Raw genomic sequence first — 20953 nt, forward strand, 5'->3', positions numbered from 1 at the left:
AACATCACTTCATACGGTTCGCGAAAGTGTCGCTATTTGTATCTTTTGTTCGCGGCTTTTAGTTTGTACTTTGAGATAAAAGCACTAAGTACCTAATAATTATTAAGTTAAGAATAATAATTAAACGCCCGTGATCAAAATGTCACCCACGTGCGTTAATGACTATTTCTCAAAAAGTGGTCCATTTCCAGTTGTCCACTTATAATATATATTCTGACGCTATTTCAACACAAAAGATAAGTAAGTAATATTGTGTTTAAATATACGAGTACTTATACAAAACGACAAACCTTGTGGTAAAGGTGATAAAAAGTCAGGTAAATCTTTGTGGTTACATCCAATAGAAAGTGTCGATGTACTTAGGTAGTTTTACAAAATTACGATTTTATCCTCACAAGATTTCGCGACGTTTTCCTGACGTCAACAAATTTTGGATGTTTTATGCAGTTTATGTTTTATGATCTCGTCCTTAGTGTTAACAATTTCTTGACAAAACAGATTTCTTGTTAATTTCATGACGGGACACTTTTTTGAGAAATACTCTAATATCTTTGTCACAGTGTATATTAATCTATCCTAATTGTCTATCTATTTATTATTTATGTTTGTTTAATGTGTTAACATTACGTTCACATTAACGAATTAGAGTACCTAACCAGCCGGTTGTGTTAAACAAAGAAATTAACTCGTATAATGTTTCTTTACATTTAGGTTTACCTAATGATGGAAACGTTTTAACGTTAGCGCCTTTACAGACAAACTGCATTGTAACCTGCAACGTACCTAACCGCAACTGCTGACGGGCGACGACATACATTTCAATAGCAGCTAAAGAGCACCTAGAGCGTGCAGTTTTGACGACTGCATTGGAACTGCAACGGAAAATGTACAGGCAGTCCGCAGTTGGCTGTTACATTGCAGTCGGAATACTCGGAATACAGTCCAAACTGTGATTCGCATTGAAGATCAGTCAATTGTGGAGAAGTGCACGGCCCAGCAGGGCTACTACGAAACTCGTAACTGGAACTTCGTATCGTACCGTCCCTCTCGCTCTCGTATTAAATAGTATAAGTGTCAGAGGGACCGCACGACACGAACTTAAGAGTTTCGAGTTTCGTAGTAGCCCTGCTGTCCCGCATCGCGTTAGTTGGCTAGTCGAGACATCTTAGTTATCTTATCTCACTTGTTTTAATACACTACGAGTACGTTAGGTACTATGTAATTGCTAAGAGAATATTTAAAGAATAAAATTACACAACACAAAGCTTGTTGGAATGCAGCAACATTTATATTTTAATATTGTACTTTAAAATTATAATATTAAATTTGTTCACGTTTTCTTTACCGACGACATCTTAGGCTGCGTGCTACGTCCCGGAAGAGTTTCAGTCCCAATAAGAAGAAGATTACGCCCCTAACGTTTGATTGGTAGTAGGGGTCCGAGCGGTATCTTTTTAATAATAAACTCAAAGTGTCAAAAACGGTTTTTTGCAGCCACTTGAGTCGGTCCAAGAGCTGAAACAAAAGTTAAAAATGTTCTGTAGGTGCAGTCATCTACAAAAAGATGTATCCAAGTTAATCTCACAAAATGATGTATCCCTGCGGATGCCATAACAAAGTAGCCATAGAATGTGACAAACTGTATGCCTCTAATGTGCAATATTTGTGTATCCCCCTACATTTCCATTGAAATGTATACTGACAACCTTAATCAAATATATATCCACAAATTGTGACAAAAATATATTCATTCAATGTTCGAAATTAATGTAACCATGTTTAAATTCAGAACAGAGACCAAAAAGAGAAGTTTCCAATAGAAAACAAAAAAGTTTCTACTCTGAGAAGAATGCTATTTAAAAGTAAATTCATTACGTTGCTCATTTGTGGAGTCTGTCATTATCTAGTGATACTCAATATTATCTATTCTAATAAAATTTTACTAGCTTTTGCCCGCGGCTTCACCGCGTGGAATTTGGTTATCGCGCGCTGTTCCCTCGAGAACTGTGCATTTTCCGTTCCGGGATAAAAAAAAGTAGCCTATGTCACTCTCTGACCCATTAACTATCGCTATGCCAAAATCCACACATTAATCTCAGGGGTATGATTGTGTAAATCAGCTTGTTCGTAACCTTATTGGCTGGCGACATTTTATACATAGTGAGTTTGTCGGACACGCTCGAAATAGGGTTCCGTAGCCATTACGAAAAAACTAAGTAATATTTTTCTAAGGATTTCGTATTTTGTACGGAATATTCCAAATTTAGATATATTTTATAGCTGCTATTTACTCATAAACCAATAGTAATTCTCAAGAAAACTTAACCGTTATAGTTTTCCTTGTAAGTTTGATATAAGTACTTAGTACCATCGTGAATTTTTTCAAATTTTTCCACCCACCGGTTTAGATTTTAGAGGGGGGAGGGGGGATGAAAATTTGCACTTTAAAGTTGAATGTTTTGCAAACAAATCACTGAATCGAAAAATCTTTTTAGCAACCCCCTAATGGTTTTAAAAGACCTATCCAACGATACCCGATACTATAAGGTTGAATGAGAAAAAAAAATAACCTCCACTTTACTTCTATGGGAGATACTCTAAAAAAAATTGTTTTTGAATTTTTATAGTACCATTTTGTCGGCATAGTTTACATATATCATCATCCCAGCCTATATACGTCCCACTGCAGGGCACAGGCCTCCTCTCGTAATGAGAGGGCTTGGGCAGTAGTTCCCACGCAGGCCCAGTGCGGATTGGGAACTTCACACACACCGTTGAATTGCTTCGCAGGTTTGTGTGCAGGTTTCCTCACGATGTTTTCCTTCACCGTAAAGCTCGTGGTAAATTTCAAATGTAATTCCGCACATGAATGAGTTTACATATATATTCGTGCAAAATTACAGCTTTCTAGCATTGATATTCCCAGAGCAAAACCGCGGACGGACAGACAGGCATGGCGAAACTACAAGGGATCCGTTTTTGCCATTTTGGCTTCGGAACCCTATCAAGCTATAAAGATGGTCATACTGAACAACTTTTCTAATGGGTCCAATACGAAAATCGGGAAAAAACCCTGGTTTCATTCATTGAGGCTGGTGAAGTGCTGATGTTTTCTATGCTTATAGCTGTTTTTTTTACCCCGATCTTTCTATTGGTCCCATGGGAAAAGTTGTTCAATATGACCGTCCTTATCGCTTTTTGTTATTCCTGATCACCGATTAAAAATCACCGTGTATACGAGTAATGAAGCCCGCTAGGTACCTACTCTATAAGAATACCGCGGAAATTGACGTCATTATAATAGTACATTACTGTAGAGGCCGGGAAGTAGGGGGTTGCCGGCCAAGCAGATATAGACCGTCTTTTGTATGAACGAGCGCTCTGCTACACGCACGCGGCCCACGCCCAGCAACACCACAGCACGCACAGCAGCACCGCCAGCAGCCAGCGCGACACGCGCGTACACAACAGGGCGACCAGACTAGCGTCCCGCCAGCTTCATTTCTTGTTTTTTTTTTATTATTTCATGTAATGATTGAGAAAAGCACTACAAGCCTCGGCTGGAACCTGGGGTTGCCGGCCTCGCATCCCTATCCGGCTCGGCCGTCTATATCTGCTTACCGGCAACCCCTACTTCCCGGCCTCTACAGTAATGTACTATTACCTATTCGAGCTCCGCCGAGCTGCTTCCACTAGAGCTGCGCTGAGTGAGGATAGGTTAGATAAACGGCTACGGTAAAAATCTCTACATATTACACCGTATCATGCCACGATACAAAGAATATATTTTTGCCTGAAACGTCGCTATTACATTCATGGTATGGTATGGTGAAATGTGTAGGTAGAGACCCTAATTAGTTGCAATGTGTTCTTACACTAGGCCCACGACGGCCAGCAGGTACTATAGGGAATACAGCTGCGATGCCTGCGATGGAAGACGTAGATTTCTCATCATTTGCATTTGCAGGGCACTCCGGTGTCCCACACTTCACCATCTCATTGCCGTCAGGGGCTGAGGAACCACAGCGAAGCTTCTTTGTTTTCTGTGGTATTTAATGACATTTTTAAATGGAATTTGGAATTAAGTATATAGTTTGTTTTACTGGTGGTCTGTTGTGGTTGGAAGGATGACGTTTACGTCCTATATTAGGTAGTGACGTCAAATTAGGTGACACTCTTTCCCGGCCCGAATAATACCGGGATGGAAATACCGAACTTGTTTTTTGTGTACACGCCCATAGAAGCTCCTGTCAGTTTCTATGGGCATGTACACAAAAAACAGGGCCGGTATTTCTATGACGGTGTTATCCGGTCCGGGAAAGAGTGTCACCCGGCAAACTGAAATCGTCAGAAGTGTCAGAATAATTAAAGTTGCGTTTCGGTACATAGAAAATTTGGCAAGTTTTGTGTCGATTACTAAAGAGGTTAAAATAAATACATCGCCACTCCATGAAAATAGAAAAGGAGGCCATTATAATATGTGTCGCGTCAGTTGCCATCAGATACTTCGAAGCGGTCGATATGTGGCCAAAAATATCGGAACAACCACTCTATTTTCAAGGCATTATAGAATATTTTGGAATCCCTTGGCCGCTCTGAAATTTCTGATGGCGATTGTACCTACTATTATGTGAGGCGTTTAGAGATCTCATGAGACTAACAACAAAAAGTTGGAAACCCCGACTTTGTCACTTCAAAGTTCAATATCTCAAAAGCGGCTGAACCGATTTTGATAAAACATGTCTAACTAAGAACCATCGCTAGAAAACCTGCTTTCAATTTTAAAAAAACGTAGGCAAATCTGTCCACCCGTTTAAGAGCTACGGTGCCACAGACAGACAGACACACACAGACCCACAAACATACAGACACACATAGCGGTCAAACTTATAACACCCATCCTTTTGCATTGGGGGTTAAAACCAAGGTGTAAACACGTGTACGTATAGCAGTCGTAGCGTATGCTAATGCTCCTCCTCTAGCATCGCCAATCTGGCAATCTTTATAGTACATTCTCAATCTATTAACCACAAATTATGATGGCCTGGTCATCCAAGCAGCTCAGACATCACCAGTAATACCTACTTCGGTACCACCGTCCGGCATCTACACATAAAAGTAATTGGTACTTACCAGTAAAATTTAAGTATTTGACATCAGAACTAATTGAAATTGACCTGACTAATGCTTAGGTTACTAATGCTATTTACATGACGAACAGTGATTCAACAGGACCATGACCAGCTCGATAGGGTTTGTGGTTAATTTAAAATCGTATAAGTACTTAATTTATTTCCACACTCGGATTTGTTTTTAACGCTCAACGCAAAAAGGGTTAATCTAGAAGTCATAACAAACGGGCAATAAACTAAAACCAATCCTATTTGTTGGCATTAGATTCGTTTAAGTTTCTGGATATAAGATAACCAAACCGAGATTCTTTGTGTCAAGCCACAGGCAGTCAATCAAGCTACGAGTAACGTGGCTATCTATTATGTAGTTACAAGTATATTAAGGTCAGATACAAAGCATTTTTAGGGTTCCGTAGTCAACTAGGAACCCTTATAGTTTCGCCATGTCTGTCCGTCTGTCTGTCTGTCTGTCCGCGGGTAAGCTCAGGGACCGTTAGTACTAGAAAGCTGTAATTTGACATGAATATACATATCAGTCACGCCGACAAAGTGGTACAACAAAAAAAAGTAAAAAAATAGGGTAGGTACCTCCCATAGACGTAAATTGGGGGTAATTTTTTTTTCTCGACTATCCCTATATGGTGGGGTATAGGATAGGTCTTTTAAAACCATTGCGGGGTTGCTAAGACAATTTTTCTATTCAGTGATCTAGTTGCGAAATATTCAACTTTAAAGTGCAAATTTTCATTGAAATCGAGCGTAGGTGGAAAAATTAAAAAAAAAACGGAATGGTACTGTAAATATATCAAATTTACAAGGAAAATTATAGCGGCTAAGATTACTTGAGAATTATTAGGGTATAAAATATACCTTATTCTTGTAAGATTCAGTAAAGCAGAATGGTACTAAATACTCGTATATCAAATTTACAAGGAAAATTATAGCGGCTAAGATTAAGTACTTGAGAATTATTAGGGTATAAAATATACCTTATTCTTGGAAGATTCAGTACACAATACGAAATCCTTAGAAACATATTATTTGTTTTTTTCGTTATGGCTACGGAACCTTATCCTGGGCGTGTACGACACGCTCTTGGCCGGTTTTTAGATTTATTTTATGTAAGAGGGTCATATTTTTAAAAGAACTGAAAACGATAATTTTTTGAATTATTATCCCTGCCCTTATTATTGTATTGTCAGGTTGTGTTGTTGTGCCTGTTTTGCATTATGTGCGCGCTAAAACCGCTTAACCGATCTATTGCGGTTTTGATTAGGGTAATATTCAGTGTTTATTTAACGGAATAGAAGAAAACAAGAGGAAGTGGCATGGAACAAAATACGCTGATCATAAATAAGTTAAAGCCGTGGTGGTCTAGTGATTTGACCTATCGCCTCTCAAGCAGAGGATCGTGGGTTCAAACCCTGGCTCACACCTTTGAGTTTTTCGAAATTCATGTGCGAAATTACATTTGAAATTTACCACGAGCTTTACGGTGAAGGAAAACATCGTGAGGAAAGCTGTACGAACCTGCGAGGCAATTCAAAGGTGTGTGTGAAGTTCCCAGTCCGCACTGGGCCCGCGTGGGAACTATGGCCCGAGCCCTGTCTTTCAGGCCTGTGCCCAGCAGTGGGACGTATATAGGCTGGGATGAAATAAGTTAATTGAGCGTAGTTACATCAGTGTCGTTTACAATTTTTAAATAAACAATTCGAGTAGCATTCGGTAGTCCTGTAGCCATCTTTTCAACCATTTTTCGCGTTTTTTCTCAAATTTACAATCGATATTTTGGAGACGTGGAAGAAGTCGCGGGCACAGCTAGTAAATGGAAAATATAAATTGGTTAATCTGTGGCCCTAGGATTAAATCTATCCACGATTTTATTATACTTACTTACTTTGTACTGGTTGTACTTTGAATTTATCACTCTTTCTGCGGTCGAACGATGGAAAAACTTGAGTTAAGTCGAATCATTATTTATTAACAATAAATTGACCCCAGTTTTAGCATAAATAAGAGTACAAATCATATAAAAAATACGTTCCTATAGACTAGTTAGTTCAGTACAATAATAATTTATCACTTAAACATAAACATATTAGTTTAGTTGAAAAAAATTAATCGCGTAGTCTTTGTGGAATGCTGTTGTAATGTAACAATAGGGATATGCATGTTTTTTTATTTCTTATATATCTAATGTATTGCTTGATAAATCGAAATGTGAAAGTTGTTTTAAATATCTTATAAATATGAATGAACAGGTTTAATAAGTAATTTACATTATTTCGTACAGTGGGGGTAGGAAAACCTTCGACAGTTATTAAATTGATTCCTTTACAAAGTCATAGACTCTTAGTACGTTTTGAAACCAAAGTAGACAAGTGCCTTTGATGAACCATACTAGTAGTATGGTTCATCAAAGACAAGTGCATATCAAATTATACTTACTTTTGACATGATAACAAGGGTCAAAATAGTATACACCTCTAACATATATCTAGTTTCATGTCAATACAAAATCTTTTTAATAACCAACTTCGTAAAAGTTCAATCAAATAATGTTCTATTTAATTGTCAGTGTTTGTCAGTGCCAAGGTGTAGTTGTAGGGTTGCTATGGTCACCTGATTACTTATGTTTAGCAGGTTGACAGGTTGACGCAGTATGTCCTACTCAATCGGTAAAGCAGATTAGCGCTCATACTTAGCAAAGGAAAATAGATCTTAGGGTGACGAACCTTTTTTTACTACGACTGTACAATTATGAGTTTACATGCATAAAAAAGAACTAACCTAAGATATCTTAACTATAAAATAGGTCAATAACAATGAAAATATGAAGATATAAACGTTTTAAATGGTTTATTACACGGAAAGATCCGACATGAACTAAAGATGCCTCATTTAACGACGACCTAAATAAAGATTAATTTAATTATTCTACTAAGCGACGGCATTTAAACTTCATTTGCTCGGATCTTCCTTATTTTTCAACAGTTATTGATTATTTTTACGTCATTCGTTTTATTTTTCAGTTTTGTATCACATTAAGCTATATAAGAAAAAAAAATCGTGTCTACTCTCTATTGTCACTAGAAATAAGAACAGAAGTTATTTATATCATGTGGAGAGAACTTTAATATTTAAGTATACATACACACAGACAAACACGCACAATATGACATAGGGAGAATTCTGGATATTCTATTAGCCCATCCGGCCTTGGACATGGTGTAAAGAAGCTGGTCAGATTGAATAGATAAATATGTGTAACTGTCGTGTTTAAATGTTGTGTATGTTTCTCTCGAGCTCGTTAAAATTAAATAAAACAAAATCGATAAAAAAAAGTTTAAAAGAGTACGCTATTGAATTTCCACTAGTGTACGAGTATATATTTAAAAATAGAAATTATTATGAAATAAGTAGGTATTTCGACAAATTCTATGGTTTACGGCAAGATTTTGCATTCTGGGTATAAAACCTGAAGCGCCATTGAAAATTACTACGAGTATTAAGTATTTTAGTCAATTCTAGAACGTACTTACGATACACGATATATCTTCATTCTCTTTCATTAATCACATTAAATATTTTAAGCGAAATTACTCTGACTAAGTAACTGAAAACTATAGAAAACGTCATTAATATTCACGTTAGTCTAGGTGTATCTATAATACCTGAAATATGTAGGTATACTTCAGTGGTTTGTAATATCTTTTTTGGAATCTCCACTGTGCCTAAAGCTGCACGTTCAGCAAGTTCTCATTTACTGTTAATTTTAAAAACAAGTGCAGTAGGTACAATTCCTTCATCGCGTTTGTCCCACTATGTCTGATGGCACTTTGTTCACTGCTCCTCACGAGATATAGTTTTACTTTAGTTAATAAAATAACCCTCCGATTCGGTACCAATCGTCTATTTGCAGATCGCTGTTTCATTCTAATCCAAAAGTCAATCGGCTATCAAACACAATCAACTCTCAATTTTAGGCCATGATTCAATCCGTTAATATCGTTTATATAAAACGATCATTTTTTTCCATTACATACAGTTAACTAAAGTCGCTGCTTGAATCTAACGTTGATATGCTATACCTATACAGTAATACAACTAAAATGTTAATATCGCTCGGGAGTTCGGGACTCGTCTGTTTTCTTCTTTGCTGGAGATGCTTAAGAGAAATGAAAAGATCCAATCTTCTGTTTCAACTTTCAAACGACATTACTAGTTTTATTGTATAATCCTCATACTACAGGTTTAGTCCCTAATATGATCCAAGATCCAGTCCATGTAATGGCCCACTCTAGTATAGACCCCCGGGAGGCCTCCGAGGCCGCAGCGCTTGGACCCGTAAGACACAATCCCCCGCTGCACGTAGCGGACCCCCCTGCGACCCACGACCCCTGGGTACATCAGGGGGCCCCCAGAATCACCCCCGCAAGAGTCCTTATCTTCAACGCCACCGGCGCACATCTGTCGGTTGTAGATGCGGGGTGAACTGGAAATTGGTGAAAAAATTACTTTATTTTCGTGTACGTTTTAAAAAAAAATATTAAATATGCTTTATATTTTTTTTTCTATACACATTATTTAATTTAAAGACTTTATTAGGTTCTGAAAAAAAATATCTCACTGGTTTTTACTATTTTTTTCTACGGAATCACATATTAAATTCCTTGTTTATATTTATGAAAATGATAACACACAAGCCCTTAGTGATATAACAATACAATGACTCTATTTTTACACCACAAATAGTAAGGGATACAGAAAACAGGTACACAAAGAGAAAATTACAAGGTAAGCAATAGGCGACCTTATCGCTTAACCTCCTGAAGCCCACCATATAAATATTTTGAAAAAAATTGACAAAGCAATTAGAATCTAATTGTTTCGAGAAAAAAGTCAAACTGCCGTCAAACTGCCATGGTGTAAAACAATAGAATAACATTTTTTTTTCTTTGTTACATTGTCATAGATTACTAGTTCTACTGAACATTGGGCCGCACGAGGTGAGCTATCTCTTCCAGGCAACCTATAATATAACCTAACAGTAAAAAAAAGGAAACATGACGATCACCCAGGAACGTCCTCATGGTAGATATTTGCATAATGCGCACAATTATGAAGCGAAGCATTCCAGTTTTGTTAAAAGACCGGCCAAGCACGAGTGAATCTACAGTAAAAAAATAAAAGGTTGCTAATTGATACAACTCTTGAACATAAAATAATGTCAAAACAGTAGTTTATGAAAACCATATGAGACCTTCGTCAATAACTTTAGTCTAGCTACAGGAGAAAGACTGTGATCAAATACTTATTTATTAGCGAAATAGTAACTCACCCATTGTACGCCGTCTGGCAGTCCTGGTTGGAAACTGCTGGTAGACTAACGCTGAGAAGCACAGGCGACTGGAGTCCGTCTTCCGTAGCACCCCATCCTGCCACCACCAATTGCTGTCCAATAAGATTCTCCGACTGGAGCTCCGGGGTCGTTGGCAAGCAACTGGTTTCACACTATCTAAAAAGAATCATAATCAGATAAAGGGATACATATAAGTGAGTTAGAAGCTGCGCTCTCTCGTTGAATCTTCCGTCTCGGTATTTGGCATCGTAGCATTGGATACAATTTCAGTCAGGCAAATTTCAATGCTAGTCGCAGCTTGGTTAAGCGGAAATTCGATGTTTTTTATGTTATTAATTTATTAATCAGTAGTGCATCGCAACCTGTTTTCTAGCATTAAAAAGGTATATTGCTACACAAAATGGTTTTGACACACAAGGTTTGAATGATGACTACTCTAGTTAAAAAAAAAGAAAAAGCCTGAAACTGCAAACCTGAACTAAAGTCCGCTCGTTCTGAGAGTCTTATAAGTGCGATGTCATCAAACAAATTTTGGGGACTGTAGCCTGGATGCGTAATGATTGTGTCTATGGACACATTCTGGAAGAATAATAGAAAAATACGAGTTAGTAAATTAGTGCACATAACTTCATTAACCTACATGATGAGAAACCTGCAACAAATATTTGAGATACCTAGTGTTTTTATGTCAAGAGTTTCGGTAATTAAACAGTTAATATTAGGTAAGACAAATACGAGTAAACGAAACAAAGCAAGTTAAATAAAACCATTTAAAAATATTCAAATCCAGTTAGTCAAACAGCGCAAAACGTATGAGGATGTACTGTACATTAGAACAAGTTTATTTACCGTACATACATTTCTTCCACGACTTTAATAAGAAAGTTTACACGGTTTCCCCTGACGGCTATGAATTTGTCATGAACAGCGGAATAATTTGGTATACATTCAACTTTGGCCTACATGTTATTTACCCGAGTATTAGGAGCGCAGACCCTGTCGCCGTCAACTCTCTCGCAATCTGGATCTGTCCTCACGTCGTGTTCCCCCAGGATGACTCCAGACAGCTTCAGTCTTTCTCCAAGGAAAGAGACACAATGAGCTGCCGTCAGCACGTATCGCTCGTGGATGAGGGTCCCGCCGCAACTCAACTTTGTGCCACGACCTGAAAATATTTCTCTGTCGTCGTTAATCTTCACTCTTCATAATCACTCTTGTCGACGGAGCCAATGAGTTTTCCATTGTACTCTGTTTGGCCTTCTTTGGTTTACGACACGATAGGTAAGTACTTTCTCTTTTTTGTATAAGTAACTAAACCTTAGTCTTTCCCATTTTGACTTTAGCAGATAGATATGCACGTATCATTATGCGAGTAGGGAAAAAAGCTAACAGCGGTAGAAAGATTTTAAAAATCTTCACTAATCTTAACCTAGTTTACCTGAATTGTAAGACAACAGCACCATCCATGGCATCTCAAACAGCCCTGTTCTGTTACCACCAAATATCTTATTATCTTCAATTGGTCCGCAGTTGGTGGGCAGCAGCCTCAAGTTCTGATGTCGACTCACATCAGGAGCTAAATCGCTATCAGTATTTTGGTTATTATTTCTATCATTCGTCTTATCATTTGAAAGGCTTGGTCTTCTAGTAGAAGTGGTCGAAAATCCTGGTGACCAAGGCCTGTTTCCACCATTTTGTGAAGGAGTTACAGGATTTTCCCAACTGTTAGGTGGAACGCCGAATCCGTGGGGCGATGTGAACAGTAGCGTCGGCTGTGAGGTTGTCGTACGCTCATTTTCAACACAACAAACCTGTAATAAGAGAAAGGATGGAGTCTAAATGCGGTTGAACAAACTAATCTAATTCTAAAAAGCTTCACGTATGTTTCCTGTGCCAATTCCAATCACAATTTTCAGATACTTGGGTCAAAATTCTTTTCATTGTCTTGCTTTTGTCCCCGAAAAAATGGCACGGAGTTTTTTTTAATATGGAACGTAGTGGCATTTTTAATTTTTCTCTAGTTAAATATAAGTTTACCCGTAAAAAGCAAACATTGGCTCTACATTTTTTTTATTTCTTAGTTAGAAGACTAAGGGGCTGTTTCACCATCCATTGATTAGTGTTAACTGGCGGTTAGGTGTGATGCCGTCTCTATTTGTTTTGTTCGAATAGACGGAGACGGCATCACATTTAACCGTCGGTTAACGCTAATCAATGGATGGTGAAACAGCCCCTAAATAATATAGTGACAGAGTGGTCAGAAACAATGCAACGAAAAGAATTTTGACTCACTTAAGAAAAATTCAAAATTTTACGAAAGTTGCAAATAAAGTAGTATGGCGGGGTGACCTGAGCATGAGCATTTTGAAAAACTCAAGTACTTACAATAACATACCTATTACAGTCGAGCTCATAAGCTTGTGACTAAAAATTTGATCAAAAATACCAATCTGAACACGCGAATAGAGTCGTTTTTAGACATTTTTAATCAAATTTTTGCTCACATGTTTCAAGGATATAAATTGCCACATTATGAGCATAGCGCTGTTGTAGTAAGATGTGGTCTAACGGTTATGTCTACACTACACCCACACCATTATCTAGCCCAAGAGCGTACCTAGCCAGGATTCTATTAAGGGGGAGAGGTGGGGGGTCCAGACGATAAAACCAAAGCATATACCTAAAGCAGGTTGCGTGAGCTGAGGTTCGTGAGCATTCCTGTTAATCAGCTTTATTCGTATCCTAAATGTGAAAAAATATACCTACTTACAATGGGTTGATCGCTTTCGAAGCCACACATAAGAGACTGAAGTTTTCTCCGCAAATACCCCGGCATGGGGGCTCCACCTCTTTTGATTTCATCCAGCAACGGCTTGCAAGTTGAGAGGAGTCGGCAGACACCCGCCCTGTTGTCGGCCTCGCACTTGTCCCCGACAAACCCTGGCACAATGTAAATGAGTCTTTGTTAAAAATATAATTTTAATACAAACTTTTTTCTAACTGTACTTACATTGCATTCAAACTACATATACATGGTGGTGATTCGGGAGACGCAGGACCAACCTACCGGATTCAGTTAGTTACGACGTGGTTATGACAAATATCGTACCTAACAGTATTTATTTAGTCAGATTAACGCTATTTTTTTTATGTCGTAATAAAAAGCATTTAATTATTTGCTAACCGCATGGTCGGGTCAATCAATTACGGAGAGTGTAGGGTTGGTATATAATTTCTCCCGAATTCTCCCGAATTACTTGTATAATATGTATGCTTACCAAATTTGAAGTTAATCAGATCACTTAATTGCCAAATTCAAGTAGCAGTATAAGGGTTAGTACATACTTAAGCTGAGTTTATGCTAAGACAATTTATATACAAGGTACAGTCAGTGTAGGTATACACGAAGTGTCTCTGTGTACACTGAGTGTTTACGTGTAGTATGTTTAGAATCGTAGTAATAGTATGTTTGAGCCTTTAGATTCCAATTTAAATAAAAGCCTTAAAATGATAAATAAAATATATTTTTGCTACAACGATGATTTTTGCACGGCCATTCAAAACCGGATTCGGCACAGGTGATATTTAATTTTAGAGAGTCCTTCTGTTGTGACTAAAATTTTTCCTCTTGCTTCAAGGTAACTGAAGTTAAAATCATTTTTGGTGTCGAGCTGTTCTACCTACTACAGTTTAAGTAACTACAGAAAATTTTAGATATGTATAGGTATAAGCCATAGGCATTTTGTAAATTGTGTTGCCCTGCTAAGTAATTTTCATCATAGGGTTTATATATTTTTTAATCTAAGTATATAATTGTTATCGTTTCTTTTTATACTATATTATGTTTGTTGAAATAAAGAATAGAGACCTTTATGTTCATCATCCCCGAAATGTAAATTTGGTATTTTACAAATTCCGCCTAGTAAAATAGAAAATATGCATCAGAATTATTAATAATATGAATGTTTAATATGTATTTAAGTATGTATTTGTCTATACAAGAATGTTTATCCCTTGCCTTGTACCCATAGTACAAGCTTTGCTTAGTTTGGGACTAGGTCAATTGTCGAGTGTCCCATGATATTTATTTATTTATTTAATTAAATACTGGGTAGGATCAGTACGGATAAGTGTAGTTGTGGCCAAGCCAAGAGTACCCGAGTAGCTTTAATGGGTATGCTACCTTCTGTGGGAGAGCCCCGCAGTATCTTTGCCCTAAACACGGGACATGAATAAGGTGCTCGTTCCACACGTAAATGAAAAAAAAGGATGATTAGTAGAATTAATTGCTACCTGTAAGTTCGTCTGCTTCCCTTGGAAACCTTGCACTTTCGCACGTATTTAAATTCTAAGATCAGTTTAGCCCTACTATGTGCTCCAGGCAGGTTGGTTTTTCCAAAGTAAGTCGGAATTGTACAAGTGTTGTCTTTGCCTAAAATGACTACTTACTCGAAAACGTTTCCAAACTCTAAACTTTTGGACATAAGTGTACCTAACCTAGTTTAATTTTGTCTCTGCATTGATCGATTAGTGAAGACAAACGATTTAATTTATGTATGTGTAGTTGGGCATTTTCCCAAAAAAGTGTACCTTTTCTCTTTTCTTCAATTTTAGAAAAAAAAATGGTTTTTCCTACTCTGAATCAAAAGCACAATCGATTCCGATAGTTTAAAAAAATTGAACTAACCTAGCCTTCAAAATTTGGAAAACCCCCGACTTTGCCACTTCAAAGTTCAATATCTCAAAAACGGCTGAACCGATTTTGATAAAACTTATCTAAGAACCATCGCTAGAAAATCTGGTTTCCAATAAAAAAACTGCATTCAAATCCACCCGTCTAAGAGCTACGGTGCCACAGACAGACAGACACACATAGCGGTCAAACTTATAACACCCCTCTTTTTGCGTCGGGGGTTAAAAAACTGTCCCCAAACAAAAACCTCAAGTTTTTTTCATACGTACTCGGTATGGGCGTCACAAAACTGACTCGTATCATAACTAAATCACCTTTCTATCAATCGCCTATGTGAGTATTTGTATTTGTTTTTATTTTATTTTTATGTGTAATAAAAAGTTGAAAGAAAAGGTAAGTACTTATACTTTTTTGAAAACGCCTAGTTAACCATTTAACTGCTAAGTCAAACCATTTTTTTCCATACCTACTCATATTGGACTTCTAAATACCTACCAACACTTATTTAATTATGGGTAACACACGAGAATTAATAAAATTAGCGGGTGCGCTTTTTCTCACATATACTTACTATGTACTATTTATTTTGATATTTTTAGTACCTAATAAATTTATCCGAATCATTGAAATTCGTACTAACAATAATCACACGTCTTTTTATACTATTACTTACCTATTAACATCTCTTTTAAATAATGACGTTTGTTTATCCACATTATTCAAATTCTTAATGTTTGACTTTTTATTTTCTTATATTTTTTGTAACATTCTTTAATAATATTCAACATACAAAGTTTAGGTTAGGTTAGGTTGAATTGATTCAACGCGCGAAGTGCCTTAACCATGTGTAATAGGAGCACCGCGAAGCGGAGCTCCGTCGACCATGCTCTACAGTTCCATTATTAGACAAATCATTTGTGAGGAAACACCGCCCAATATAATTATTTATGACAACAACACGTTTTACTGGAGTGCTTATGTTATATGTGCAAGCTTTTAAATTAAGATTTTAAATTGCAAATATGTATTAATAACGTCATTGTAAAACTAATATTAGTAAAAAAAATGTCTTTCGGAAACCACAGGGGACAGAAGAGCTGGCAGCTTCCTCGCACAACGTATCAGCATCATTGCTATACAGCGAGGAAATGCTGCCATGCCAGCATCTTTGGGTCCATGCCGCGGGGGATCCTTTTACAATTTTATTCTAGTTATAGTTTAGCTATTATATTATAGTTACTTTTATTTTACTTTTGTAATAATTTTAACTTATTTTAAGATATTATGTAATGTAAATAATCAAGTTTGTATGTATTTATATTATAATAATATAACATCTGTATCAATAAAAGCTTGCAAAAAAAAATGTTGTGACTGTGCTGTAGGTTATATAAAGGACAATGCTCTGAATTCAAATAGGTATGCTCTTCGTAATGAAATTACCTATCAATAAAAAATATGATAACTCTCAGTTATGACTTATGATATCAGTTGCATGCAATGGTAAGTAGTAAAAATTGTGAATTATTATGATTATGAACACAAATAGGTAGTGGATGAAAAAATAAGACTAAGAATTTTATGTAAGTAAATGTTTACCCAAAAATAGCATTTTTCCTGTGAGATAACCTCGTGATTACTCGTGGTTAATATTCTAATTAATTATGAATAACAAATTTAATAACATAACAATACCTACTCATTTCCTGTTTACTCCGTACAATTTCACGGTTTACCGTCCTTTATTTTGCTTATCGAATTCTCATTATGCGTGGACAATAGCTTAGTCTGTCAGTTACATTATCGTAAAAAGCTTAAACTACTAATAATTCTCAAGCAATCTTAGCCATTATAATTTTCCTTATAAATTTGATATAATTACTACCATCCTGTTTTTTTTTTAATTTTTCCACCCTACAGTTTAGACTTTAGAGGGGGCGGGGGACGCTCGATTTTCATGAAAATTTGCACTTTAAAGTTGAATATTTCGCAAACAGATCACTAAATCGAAAAATCGTCTTAGAAAGCCCCCCAATGGGTTTAAAAGACCTATCCAACGATACCCCACACTATAGGGTTAATCGAGAAAAAAATCACCCTCACTTTACGTCTATATACAGGTGTGCCTACCTTAATTTTTTATTTTTTTATTTTACCACTGTCGGCGTGACTGATTTGTATATTCATGGCAAATTACAGCTTTCTAATACTAACGGTCCTGAGCTTAGCCGCGGACCAGAAACTATTAGTATAGGTGAACTGACGACATGATGTGAGAATTGCGGGCAACCGGTGAATGCAAGTGGCGCGTTTTTGTTCTAAGGGGAGGCCTTTGTTCAGCAGTGGACGTCTTCTGGCTGATGATGATGATGATGAAGAGACTTAGTAGAAAGTGGTGACGGTGACACAGTCGGTAAGTGTATTTTTATGTTTTATTGGGTACCTACATTAGTAGAAAGTCACCTTTTCTTTCTTGTGGCATTTCTGGGTTGCAGTAAAAAAAGAGTAGGTACCATCAGGTTAATAAGTGGTCTATCAATTTTTAAACAAGTTCCTATCAAATTAATATGTCGCTAAAGTCGAACTTTCAAAGTTGACAGACACGTCTATTGGCATTATTGTTTTAAGACATGCAAAGTATTACCTTAAAGTTGATAAACTTTAAGGTGGTACACCACATATTTGGCTGATGGTACACACGTCAACAATAAATGCGATAAAAACATGACACTTACGACATTCTGCTACTATGAACACCGTCAGCACGGACGTCACACTTAACCATTTCATCATTTTGTTATCGTCTCACTCTAATAACCACTACAGTGCATACTCATCTCACTCACAGAACAATTTACAAAATATTTAAAAGACACGTACAATTTTAAATACACATCGAATAAACAAAGCGCAGATAACTACGTCGTATGTGGTCACTCCATCTGTCTTAAACTGCGGTATTAATTTAGATAAGGTAGCTAAGTGAGTTGTTTTAGTCCACGAGAAGCTATCAGCTGTTTGTAATGGTAGCACTCTACAGAAGTGAATAATGTTTTGCCATCGTATTTTATCGGAAAAGTTCGTATTTATCTCTCTCTCTCAACTAACTTACTGAAGTTTACTGGAGCTAAATGGGACATGAAGATAAATACGAAATTATCCGACAAAATACGACAGAAAATTAATATTCACTAGATCTATACTTATACATTACTCCGCGTGTTCAGCTTGGACGTTATGACGTCGGTGAGAGGCCGGGAGGACGGTTGACGGTTGTTATCATACTGGTCAGACAGGTGATCTGATCGCACGTAGCTGCGCCCGCGCACCTCAGCTTGCGTGAATCACTACTTAACTTAATTGGTGCTATTGATTTTTTTCTCAAAAATCTATGCGAGAACTGAGAAAAGGGGTTTTTTAGGACGTATGCTAGGTTTAAGTTGATTGCGCATGTTTAAAAACCGTTTAGGTACAGACATATATTTCGATCTTATACCTACAAGTAGGTGCATATACAGTAGCTTAAACTGGGTGGGACTTTTACATTGGCACTAGCTTTTGCCCTCGGTTTCGTCCGCGTGAAATTCGGTTATCGCGCCCTGTTCCCTCGGGAACTGTGCATTTTTCCAGGATAAAAAGTAGCCTATGTCACTCTCTGGTCCATAAACTAATGCCAAAGATCACGTCAATCCGTCGCTCTGTTTCGACGTGAAAGATGGGCAAACACAAACACACTTTCGCATTTATAATATTAGTATGGCTTCTATACAACTGCCAAAGAAATCATAGTGAATTGATTAAGTCACAATGATTTATTTCGCAGATGTATAGAATGTCAATATGACATCAGAGCATAAAGGTCCCTGGTGTTCCATTCGGGTCTATATTGACTGGTAGAAAATTGTTAGTCATAATAATGTTTGACATAACTCTTTTTTTCTCTGAAACCATTTATTTTTCAGAATTGTTATAAAACAAACCTAACCTAACCTATAGTGTTCTACAGGTTGACCATTTAAAAAAATATGAAAAATTTACAGTTTCAGCGGGAAAAACAATAATTATGACAAACATTACATTATGACTTATAAGATTATGGCAGTCGAAAGGATCTCGTTCCATTCAGTTTCTTTGACTGTGCATAAGGCTTAGGTATAAGAGTTGGTAGATAAATAAATTAAATGGCACTTCTGTGTGTTGCGAATTTTCTTGAGTAATTTTGGTTATATTTTAATGTGTACAACTAATTTTGAGTCGCCGTGTGGCACGAACTGGACTTTTGTATAAAACCGAATGCAGCACAAATTACGCGACCGAAAATACGCAACTCATAACTCAAAAAAAACAGGCTCCTCTGACTTCACCCTTAAAACTATGTTATGCCTTCCCCTTCCCCAACCTTTGGTTATTCCTCTAACAAATTACATGTCAACTAAGATAAGCGTACCAAATAAATATATACTATATAATATGGACTAATGTGTCGAACATAATTTTTTACTTTTAATTTAAGTACTTTAACTTATAACAGTTAAGTATAACCGTACTGTACCAGTATATATAATTAGCATTGGAATTATTTCAATAAAAATAATTTACATTAGCCTTGGTTGGTGTTTTATTTATTATCTTGCGAAAGCTGAAAAAGTAGAATATACTCCTCGAAGATAAAACTCGCTACGCTCAGGGATTAACTCATGACACTCTCGCTACACTTGGAAGTTAAATCTGAGGCCGTATTGTCTAACGTTTCTGACACTCGCATACAAAAACTGTCATTTGATTGTGATCGCGAGTGTCAGAAACGTCATACAATACGGCCTTTGGAGTCCTTCATTACGCTCAGGATTCAATAGCGTGCCCTGCCCATCCATGGTAATACAGTGTTTTATCCCCCCTGGTGTACAAATTATCATTACTATTATTTATCAAGTTTAAATGTTTTTCCTCTGACTTATGTTTGACCGGATTTTACGTACATTTACCTGTATATATTTTTTAAGTACATTTACCTGTTAGTTACTGTTATCATTTCGAGTTTGAGGTTTGCACGTGTACTTAACTGTTACAGAAATAGAACGAAAAGAAAAGGGGTCTCCATAGAAGAACTCTATTCTTTACGTTTTATCTCAATGACTTTTAAACATACAAATCTTAAACTCTGAATGATAATAGCCATAATTATACTGCAAACCAACAATTAATTAATAAACGCTAGTCAAGCGAATCAAGTTTTAGGAAATTAAATTTAACTTTGGTTTATAAAGTTTTTATTTTTATTTTATGTATTTTTTTAATTGAACGTAAGTAATCAAAACATGAACGAACAAGATTTGAGTTCATTTTGTCACTATCAGAAAACCCGTTAGGGGTTTATGTAATAGTAAGCGAGTTACAGCGGTTCAGTACATCAATATTACCTAATCCAAAATACCATGCACTAGGTAAGGTAGGTTTAATGTCACTCTCTAAGCAGTATTTATGAGTGTTTTAAATTTACACTAAGTACTTTACATTATTTGTTACCAAGCTATGTATATTTTAATTTCAATCACTTTCCCTAACCACTCCTGCGCACGAAACACAATTTACACAATATTTCTCTGTTACACAATCGATTACAATGATTTACGTAAATTTCTACCTAACTACCTAATTGCTATTAAAACTCAGATTTACATGTCGTTATCAGAAAAACTAATTAGTAGCCTAGCCAAGACGATTTAAATTTACGATTTGTTAACTCGATAGTAATGTGTGCAGAAA

At 36.6% G+C, this 20953-nt stretch overlaps 1 long non-coding RNA gene and 1 pseudogene across 1 annotated transcript; both read right to left on the reverse strand.

The window, feature by feature from the left end:
* Positions 1 to 1264: 1264 nt before the first annotated feature.
* LOC141432679 (uncharacterized) lies at positions 1265 to 5269 on the reverse strand. The gene is made up of 3 exons (XR_012451852.1): positions 5134 to 5269; positions 3876 to 4043; positions 1265 to 1515 (listed from the first exon to the last, which is right to left on the reverse strand). It is a non-coding gene; the product is annotated as an uncharacterized lncRNA (long non-coding RNA).
* A 1823-nt stretch (positions 5270 to 7092) lies between these two features.
* Positions 7093 to 18442, reverse strand: LOC141432675 (CLIP domain-containing serine protease HP8-like; annotated as a pseudogene).
* Between the last annotated feature and the right edge of the window lie 2511 nt (positions 18443 to 20953).

The sequence above is a fragment of the Choristoneura fumiferana genome, chromosome 11 (genome assembly GCF_025370935.1).
Source record: "Choristoneura fumiferana chromosome 11, NRCan_CFum_1, whole genome shotgun sequence".
NCBI lineage: Eukaryota > Metazoa > Arthropoda > Insecta > Lepidoptera > Tortricidae > Choristoneura > Choristoneura fumiferana.